Genomic DNA, 9,730 nt, shown 5'->3' on the forward strand with positions numbered 1-9,730 from the left:
TTTATCAATAAGCTAATAATCGCTAATTAGCTTACATAAGCGAACATACTTTCAGAAAAAGTGGGTAGCATTACCATAAAGTTAACTTTACTGGTTTATATTATTTTAAGCAAATGCCAAAGGCATACACTACTTTAGAGTTTTGCTCATTATTTAGTAAGAAATATGTATTTTGTGTAAATTAACTGATAGCAATGTTAATGACATGTTAAGTAATATTAAGTAATGTTCCTATCTTATAGAAAGGTTTAAGAGTATGGAAAAACCAAATCTCTGAGAGATGCAACCAGAAGATGGATGAGAAACATACTTGAGGCTGAGATGACAGAATGACATGGGTAAGAATCAAAAATGTAAGATATAAAGAAACATTTTAAACATTGTATTATTTTTAATTGTGATGTTTAATGCCAATTATTGAATTTATACATTAGGACATCTCCCCCTAAAAGCGTAAGAGTGATGTATGCGCAGGGCATTGTTGCTCTGTCTCCATATCTGGAAGACCCATATTCACAACATGGATATGTAAGTAAAGGGAACTTTTCAACATTAAATACATAATTGCCCTCAGAAATGTTGATAACATAGTCCTTCTTCGTTTATTTAATTACATAGAAACATTACTACGATCCAGAGAACAGTTCAGGATACATTGCATGGCGGTTGAAGACCATTCAAAGAAAAGCTGTGGAGGAAAGAAGCGTCTCAGTTTGCAAATCTCCCAAAAGTAAGTTCACTTATCATTTAAATGATACTGATGTAATTTGTAGGCAGGTTTCAATCAAACACCTCTCTATGTTCTGTATTTTTGCATTACAGATAGAACAAGATTTCCGACTCCTGTTTTGTGAGGTCACTGGGAGCAAATTCTTGGAGAGGTGGCTCACCAATCTCAAAGCAGAGGTTGTAAAGGAAAGTCATGGACTTGTCCCCACCTCAGAGCTCTTGGAGATGTGCAATGCTGAGTCAGGTACTGAAGTTGAGAATGGTATGATTGTGACTGTTTTTATTTGCCATTGTTGGTTATATAGGTAATTCTGTCAATTCAATGTATTTTTGGAATAATTCTTTGTTTATTCGTCTGTAGGCTGGGACAGTGACTTGTCTACTATCTTGCTGCTGCTACATCTGCTACCACCATCTGCACAAGGGCGAAAGAGACCAGGAAAGATGTCTGCATCTCAAGCTGTCAATAACCTCATCAAATTCCCAAAGGTATGTTGTTTAAAATATACTTTCCATCACCTCTATTTTCATGGACAGTGAGTTGAGCTAATCTACTGTCAGAGGATAGTCACTTAATACTGTTGTTTAATGTGTTGTTGTAGGCTGGAACCAGTGTACAGCAGCATCTAGACAACATCACCCGAAGCAGTCAGCCCTACCATCTTACCCAGGGATCCACAAGAAGCAGCATTCACACCTTCATTGTGATTGAGAAGCATGCACTTCCATGTAATGCGACAGGTTCTGTAGGAGCCCTTGATGAACTCTTTAGGGCCCATTATGTCTTTGGTACATCATACAGTTCATCCCTGACCAACTTTGTTACTTTTCTGCAACTACGACATTGGGGAAATGTCATATTGCTTTCTCTAGTGAGCATCATAGAACTGTGAATTGTAAAGGTTTGTTACGTTAATTAAATGACACTGAATTGAGAAACATAATAAATGCTGTTACTTTAACCTGTATATTTGTTGTTATTTCCATAATGTAGGATAGATCACAGTTATTTAGTAATGTAGCATCATAAGATGAATATGAAAAAAATCACACTACAGAGAAATAAAAATGATATATTATTACACATCAGAGGGTTATTATTAAACTAAATTTGGAGTAAAATAGCTCTATAAAGTGTAATCAAATTACTCTGAACAGTGTGAATAACCCTCAGTGTTAAATATTTTTACACATTTTGTTGTTAATTTTGACACTAAATTGAGTACAATTAACACTGAAAAGTTAACACTGGCCATAGAGTAAATTTAACTCTAATTTTGAGTGGGACCAAATGTTATCTGAAGCAGAGTTAAAATCAACTCTGTAAGTGTAAAATTGACACTTGGTTTTTTACTGTGTACCTCGGGAATTTACATCGGTCATTGTAAGTGCCGTTTATATTCCACCACAAGCGGACACGGTCACCGCCTTATGCGAGCTGCATGAGGCACTCACACAGCACCAGACACAACACCGGGACGCTGCGCTTATTGTGACGGGGGACTTTAATAGCGCCAACCTCAAACGCGCAGCGCCGAACTTTTATCAACACATCACCTGCCCCACCAGAGGTAAAAGGACACTGGACCACTGCTACACTACGGTCAAGGACGGCTACAAGGCACGATCCCGCCCTCCTTTTGGCAAATCTGATCACGCCGCCATCTTCCTCATCCCAAAATACAAACAAAGGCTGAAACAGGAAGTTCCGGTTCAGAGGAAGGTCGCGCGCTGGTCGGATCAATCGGTGGCCGCGTTACAGGACGCACTCGATGACGCAGACTGGGGCATGTTCAGAAACAGCTCCGATGATGATGTCAACATGTTTACGGAAGCGGTTGTGGGATTCATCGGGAAACTAGCGGATGATACTGTGGAGACAAAGACTATCACAACGTTTCCCAACAAGAAGCCGTGGGTGGATAAAACCATCCGCGACACTCTGAGATCCCGCACCGCTGCCTACAACACGGGACTCACGACGGGGGACATGGACCCGTACAAAGCCGCATCATATAACGTGCGGAGGGCGGTGAAAGAGGCGAAGCAGCGCTACGGGAGGAAACTAGAGTCACAACTCCAACAGAGTGACTCTAGGAGCCTGTGGCGGGGACTAAGGACAATAACGGACTATAAAGCACCAACAACCGGTATGACAACGTGGCCGTGACTCTGGCAGACGAGCTGAACACTTTCTTTTTTTTTTTTTTTAAATAAATAGGACAGGGGGAATGAATGAGAGAAAGAGGGGGAGAGAAAGAAAGAAAACCAAAGGGGAGAAGAGAAGGGGGGGGGGAAGAGAGAGAAAAAAAAAAAGAACTCCTGGGTCACCTGTATGGAGAAAAAAAAAAAACAAACAAAAAAAACAAACAGAGGAGACAGCAAACAACAAAGAGCAACATAATAATAGAGAAAACAAAGCACCATCACAATAAACTAGCTAGTCATAGATATCAGTATTTACTAAATAATAAACGATATTGTGCAGCACGCAAGATAGACAGCGCACAGTGTGCTTTGAGGCAGCAGCCAAGAAAGCTTTAGTCCGCGTCTATTAAGATGAAGATGTAAAACCATGATTGTAAATAATTGTTTTTGTTTTGTTTTTTATTACAGTAAAATAAAACACAAAAAGATTCAAAGCCTGGATGGTATGTGCTGTAGTGCGTGTGTGTGTGTGTAAAGGTTGTGCATTCTCAGCCTAGTTAGTTTTTTCCCTGAATCCAGTCTGGATATGAGTGTTCCAGCTTAATTTGTTTAGTAAAATAAATCCCTTTTTCTTTGGGAAGGCCAATATTTAAATAAACAGATCCCATTTGAAATCCTCATTTGAAAGCACAGTCATGACATGTGTTTTTGACTCTGTGTTGCTTTGAACTGTGTTGTTTTGAAAATGTTACTGCTAAACTGAGATAAAATAAAATCTTAGTTTACAATTTTCTCCATTATTCCAGCTCTTTGTGGCAGGTGGAATAACAAACCATGTGCAAGGTTTCTTGTATGTTTTCTACATCATAATTTGTTTTCAGTATATTGCTGTTGTAGATTTGGCATGTTGGTCTGAAGTAGGCTGATCTAAACATAATAATCCATGATCTACTGATGTCATCACTCTTGCTTGTCTCTGAATAAATACTGTTGTAGGGTTTATAATGGCTTTATTGTTTGAAAAGTGTCCAGGAAATATTTTTTTAACATTATTTCAGTTAATTATCAATCAAATACAAATTTATTTAAGCTAGTTAATTTGTTTAGTAAAATATATCCTTTTATTAGTAAGGACAACATTTAAATGAATAGATCTCACTTGATATCCTCATTTAAAAGTGCAGTTATCTGTTTTTGACTCTAAAACTGTGTTGAACTCTTTGTTGAAAGAGATACTACTAAACTTATGTAAAAACCTTTTTAAATCTTTTCTGCTTATGGCAGCTGGAATAACAATTCAGATTATATTGCATCTGCATTTTCTGAATCATGTTATTTTTTTCTGTACAGTGGAGTTTTAATTTTGGCAACTTAATGGAAAATAAAGTATAGTTTGCATATGTTTATGCATGCAACATAATGTTTACAAAATAGTGAGCTGTTCTTTACTGATGCCATCACCCTTGCTTGTCCTTGAATAAATAATGCCGTCAAACTAGTAATTTTTAAGAAGCTACTGTTAATTTTAAATCATCATCAAGTGTAACTTGGATTTGCCCAGTCATACATATGTCATAATATTTTCCATTATACCTGAAGGGAATCATATTGATTATCTCTTTATTATTCCACTTGTTAGTGGAGAGCAAGTTAATATTTTGTCCTTAAAGTTGGTGTGTTAGAAGCAGGAAAGTGGGCAAGCATAAGGATTTCAGCAAGTCTTACAAGGGCATAATTGTTTACGCTCAATGACTGGGCTAGAGCATCTCTGAAACTGTAGATCTGCTGTTCTCAGTCTGCAGTGTTCAGTATCTATCAAAAGTGGTCCAAGGAAGGAACAGTGGTGAACTTGCAACAGGGTCATGGACAGCAAAGCCTTAGTGATGGGAAGCGAAGGCTGGCCCATGTGGTCTGATCCAGCAGATGAGCTACTGTAGCTCAAACTGCTGAAAAATGTAATGCTGGTTGTGGCAGACAGGTGTCAGAATACACAGTGTATCGCAGATGGTAATGAGGCTGCACATTTTGTTTTTGCTTCAGTAGCTTTTATAATGATTATAAACCCACTTATTAATTTGACAGTAGTATTTATTTGGGGACAAGCAAGGTTAGAGCACAGATCATTATGTTTAGCAAACCCTACCTCAAAATAAAATGCTAAAATTACTACTGCAGTATAGGAGAGACTGACTATGTTTATAAAACTTTTTGCTTCCGCACCTGTAACTCAATTTTTTGGTTAGAGTTCCCACTTTTACATCTCATAAATGGCATCTATTCAAAGCCCTGGAAGAATAACACAGACCTTGTGTGTTAATGTTAAATACACTGTGTTTCTTGTTACAACCTACTCCACTGTAACTCATGTTGGGGAGAATTGTGACAATTAGATAAAAGTGTGGAGTCCACATCAGACAACATGCTTCAAAAATGTCTTGGAATGAAAGAACAGTCTGTGTCTCTATTTCTGACCATAACTAAGATGCTGTCACGGCGAATAGAGTGAGCCATGTGGGGAAAGATAAATGAGGATCCACGCGCAGGCACTCGCTGAAGGTGGTTTATTGTAGAACAAAGGTGGAAATGGCAAAATGGAACAAAACGAATCTATACTGACACAAACTAAACTATAGAACAGCAAACATGAAGGAGAGTCAGCAGAGGCATATGGAGGTTGATAGCAGGGAGAACACACAGAATGAAGCACAGTAAATTCACAGAAGGACCAGCAACTGCAACAACAGAAGACACAACTTAAATACACTCAGAGAACACAGGGAGATTACACACAGGTGGGGAACACAGCTGGAAGTAATAAGGGCTAACGAGACAAGGGGAGAAGTAAAATGAACACGCTGACATCACACATGAACCTGACTCTTCAAAGTAAAACAGGAAACAAGACACCCTTTACTAGGCACGGACTAGACACAGAGAGACAGACTTGACACTGAACTAAACCTACTATAATAATAATAATAATAATAATAATAATAATAATAATGACCAACAACACAGTATCACTAAGTAATCAGAACATAAATCATAATCCAGAGAAATAGAAAACAATCCATCATTCAAAAATAAACCAAAACAGAAGAACTCAAAATACTGGGTCAAAACTGACCCAGAACCGTGACAGATGCACTCTGGTGTGTGAGGGTGTGCAGTTTACACGCTTTCATAACACTATGACTACTTAATAAACACGTTGGCACAATACACTTTTTTTTATAGCAGCTGAAACTGATTAACAACCCCCCTCTGCTACCTAACTGAACAGATCAATATCACAGCAGTTTAACTGACTCGATGCTCTGATTAAAATGGTTCCTTTACTATTATTTTTTTGAGCAGTGTATATACCTATATGAGTTCTTATTAACTTATACACACTGATGAAACAATACATGTTGAACAGTTAGTACTAAGAGCTTAGAGCACAGGTATTGTTGTTGTCTGCTTTTTTGAGTTGACTTTATTCACTTGGTGTGACAGAGGAGGATGCCCAGGATAGGGTGATGTGGAGAAAGATGATGCGCTGTGGCATCTCCTGAAGGAGGCAGCCGAAAGCAGAAGACTTTATTCACCCCACTGGTGAGTCTTTTCTCTGTGTACCATTAAAGGGAATAAAAATAATCTTTGTTTATTCCTGCTAATAAAAACAACAACAACAACAGTGTAACAGTTTAAATATAGCACCATTACTTTAACTTCCTTGCAACAATTAATTTGCTCACAGTCTATATAAACCCTTTAAAATGTAATTTCAATAAAAAAAAATATTGCAATATAACATTGCAGCACAAAAGCACCTACCTACTGTACCAACACAAAAACAAGAGACTCCTGTCCCAGTTGTTTCAGCTTGAAGCTTGTTCAGTTGATACAAGTGGGGGAGTAGTGATAAAATAATTAGCTCACTGAATCAAAATTTATGGATAGAAGTAGTGCACCACTGCCTAATGAAAGCTGCTCAAGCATTCGATTCATTGGTTAGTTACTAAGAACTTGTCGGGTTGTTATGAAAGTTTTCTGAATTGGATTAAAGGGTTACTGCTCTCACTGATTTGATTCAGTTCGTCCCCACTATCGATACTTGTGAGCCGGTGTCCCACAATATTGTGGTCTCTCTACACCTCCTAAGAAGCCACGGACCTGGCCTCTTTTGCCTACCAGCTTCGCCATTTGTTGTTGTTTACCAGTGAGGGGTGCTTTGAGGCTGAATGGGTCGGTTTGGTGCTTCTCCCCTTCAGGGTTAAGTATGATTTCGATCTTACTTGAATTAGCTGAGCACTTTTTCCTACGACAACCTGCTGCCCAGTGTTCCGTACTGCCACATTTGTAACAGTGGTCACATTTGTTTCCTGTATTGGATGATTGACACTGCTGGCACTGTCTAATGTTTGTGCTCCTAGGCTGTGATTGGTATTTCCGGTCAGGTGGTTCGGCCATTCTCATGTGCTGAGGTTTAACGGTCTGCTGGAGGCTGGCAATGTGAGTGGTGAGGTTCTGCAGAGCCTCACATATAGCCTTGTTGCCTTGATCAACTTTATCCATTAATGTGTCTCGTTTGACCGCTCCACCTTGCCTGTTCTTACTGTCTGATGTGTGCATACTGCTTTCTTTCTCCACCTCTTGATCTTCCCCACTTACTGTTGCAACTTTTATCATCTTTGCTCTTGATGCAGCTGACAGCTTATTCTTTCTTTCCATTTCCAGACTGTATGCCGCAGTCATTTTTTCCAGAAGAACCTCATCTGTGATTTTAGGATTTTGCAGGTATAGCTTCACATCAGCTCGGATGGTGTCATCATGGAGGCCAGTGAGTACTGTCTGGAGAAACTGATTTTGGATGAGCTCCGAACTGTACTTTAAACCAGACTTAACTCTCTCTGAAGCAAGAACAAGTTGTTGTCTCAAATCCATTGCTCGCATCAAAAACTGGATTGGAGTTTCTTTTGGCTCCTGTACAGCGCGTGTGAGCGAGTGATACAACTCTGTGGCATCTTTCTCAATGTAATGAGTCCGTAATATTTGCCTGAGAGCTTGCAAAGTCAAATCTACTCTACTCTCAAGGTAGCTTTTCAGTTTTGTTCCTGGGGTTTGTAGAATATTTAGTTGATTTAGAGTTTAGAAATGTGTTAAAATATAATGTAGAACTGTTGTAGAGATACTGCCCTTAATATAATAAAGGCCTCACTGTGTCGTGAACTTAGGAGTAGATTGTAGGAGACCCCTCCCCCACTTGAACTGTGTAAGTAAAACAGAGAGGAGTTAATGCTGAGTGGAATTTCCCCAGAGGATGTTTGGGTGGGGGTCTCAACATTTGTAACTGGATAACTGTGGTCTGGAAGGGAGATGGGTTTTATGACCTCTAGGGAGTCACCTAAACCCACAGTGTTTTAACTGTCACGCACGCACATCCACACGCACATTCACTCATGTGCACACACATACACACAGGTATGCGCACACAGTCACACACGAGCACTCACATAGACACGCGGGAACGCGCACATGTAGGCATTCATGTGCTCGTGCACATAGACACAGACACAGAGTTTGCAGCACACCGTGGGGGGTTTTATGATAGGGTCGCCCCTATAAAACTGTGTTTTAAAACTGTCCTTTAAGATGGCGCCGGTGAGGTCGGCTGCTGTCACGACTGCTCCGACCACTTTTTCTTTGTCTTTGTTTTTTAAGTTAGTTTTCAGCATTTCTAAATCGGCAAAATCATCACCATTGGGTACATTAGGTATGACAGTGACACTCTTGTTTCTATTGGTATACAATGTACTCACAATTCGAAGTTTTTAACTCCGGATCCGAGCTGGCCGAGTGAGATCTTGAGGGAGAACAAAGGGAAGCGGCGGCGGCCTAGAGGGAAGCGAGCCGGCGTCAGAAACAGGCTGAGAGCTTGTGCACACCGCACACCTCTGCCTAGCATCCTGCTCGCCAACGTCCAGTCACTGGAGAACAAGCTTGACGACCTCAGGGCCAGGGTAAAGTTCCAGAGAGACATTCGGGACTGCAATCTCCTCTGTTTCACCGAGACATGGCTGAACCCAGCGGTGCCGGACCACGCCATCCAGCCGGCCGAGTTCTTCTCGGTTCACCGCATGGACAGGACACGGGACTCGGGGAAGTCAAGGGGAGGCGGCGTGTGTTTAATGGTGAACAACAACTGGTGCAACAGTGCGAACGTTGTTCCTCTCACACGCTCCTGCACACCAAATCTGGAACTACTGTCCATCATGTGTCGTCCTTTTTATCTACACAGTAAAAAATGGAGTGTCGATATTTCAGAGTAAACCTATTTTAACCTAGATAGAGTATTTACAACTCTATGAGGAGTAAACCAGCTCTAACATCAGAGTTAAAAGTCAGTGTAAAGTTTGTTAGTCACGCAGTGAAGACTTCACTCCACACAGTGTTGATTATTACCAGTCCGCAGGCGTGTGTGGCCTCAGAGCTCTAATGCGCATGGAATTTTCTCCGAAGAGCTGCCACAGTCAGGTAAGTGAAGTTAACATTCCCATACTGGTAACATTGTTTAAAAGGTATTTTTAAACTAAGTAGCTCTTTATAGTTTCACTGATGTCGAGTGAGGACATGTTAGCAGCATTTACCCATAGGTTTAATGGCATTCCAGTAGCTACATGCTAGCAGTTGCTAAAAGTTAAGATGTTCGTTATCTTCTCACTGCGTTAATATGAACCTAAAACATTTTAAATATGTATTTCTTCTAAATGCTGTCTAAATAATATCATTGTCACATGTCAAATCGCACAGTTTGAACAACTAAATTACCGTTTATCAATAAGCTAATAATCGCTAATTAGCTTACATA

At 40.0% G+C, this 9,730-nt stretch overlaps 1 long non-coding RNA gene across 1 annotated transcript; it reads left to right on the forward strand.

The window, feature by feature from the left end:
• Positions 1 to 246: 246 nt before the first annotated feature.
• On the forward strand, positions 247 to 1,727 carry LOC309705229. Its single transcript, XR_014276524.1, has 6 exons — positions 247 to 338; positions 435 to 528; positions 619 to 730; positions 823 to 973; positions 1,091 to 1,218; positions 1,332 to 1,727. It is a non-coding gene; the product is annotated as an uncharacterized lncRNA (long non-coding RNA).
• The last annotated feature ends 8,003 nt before the right edge of the window (positions 1,728 to 9,730 follow it).

Source organism: Aulonocara stuartgranti (assembly GCF_965226115.1).
Source record: "Aulonocara stuartgranti genome assembly, chromosome: 4".
Lineage (NCBI taxonomy): Eukaryota > Metazoa > Chordata > Actinopteri > Cichliformes > Cichlidae > Aulonocara > Aulonocara stuartgranti.